Genomic DNA, 227 nt, shown 5'->3' with positions numbered 1-227 from the left:
TTCGTTACGATTAATGTCCGTTATTAAAGATGTCCCAAGTATGGGTAAAAGCTTTTGGCACTTGGCCAATTCTGTTGAGCGTCACTTCTTTCTTGCGGAATCACCTTAAGTGAGACTCCTTATAGATATACAGTTTGTCAAGTTAAAGCGTGGGTGGCTTTACTCGCAGTCGGTAAGGTGTATCGACATGATTTTGGTGTCAAAATATTAAGAAGAGCTCCCTCTTT

Source organism: Belonocnema kinseyi, chromosome 1, assembly GCF_010883055.1.
Source record: "Belonocnema kinseyi isolate 2016_QV_RU_SX_M_011 chromosome 1, B_treatae_v1, whole genome shotgun sequence".
Classification (NCBI taxonomy): Eukaryota; Metazoa; Arthropoda; class Insecta; order Hymenoptera; family Cynipidae; genus Belonocnema; species Belonocnema kinseyi.
The sequence above is the reverse complement of the archived record's forward strand: the minus strand, read 5'-3'. Positions refer to the sequence as shown.